This window comes from Monoraphidium neglectum, assembly GCF_000611645.1.
Source record: "Monoraphidium neglectum strain SAG 48.87 unplaced genomic scaffold scaffold00573, whole genome shotgun sequence".
NCBI lineage: Eukaryota > Viridiplantae > Chlorophyta > Chlorophyceae > Sphaeropleales > Selenastraceae > Monoraphidium > Monoraphidium neglectum.
Genome location: NW_014013055.1, coordinates 23,904 through 24,363, shown reverse-complemented (window position 1 = coordinate 24,363; position 460 = coordinate 23,904).

Sequence of the window (460 nt, the reverse complement as noted above, 5' to 3'; positions counted from 1 at the left end):
ACTGGCAGCGAGTGAAGGATGCCGTCACGGACATGGCCGGGGCCCATGCGAGCTGGTTCCCTCGGGGACGCAAGGAGATGAGCGGCGTCGACTTCGAGGTCGCGTAATGTGCCGGCGGCGTCGTTGCCCATGTGACACATGGGGGCTCCCAGCCAACGATGGCGTTCTGGCTGGACGGCGAGCTGCCGACTGCGGGGACTGCTGTTGGGCAGGCTTCAACGTCGGCGGCGGCGGCGGCTGCGACGACGACGGCAGCGGCGGCAACGGCGGCGGCGGCGGCGGCGGCGGCGGCGACGGCGGCGATGGTGGCGGCGGCTGCGGGGCCGCCGGTGGTGTCTGGGCCGCCGTAGTGGTGTTTGGTGGAGTGGGGCACGCAGTTGCTAGACTTCCAAATCCTTTAGTTTCGTGCGCTCTGACATGCTTTCATGCCTCGGCATCTCATTAATCGCGGCCTCGCACA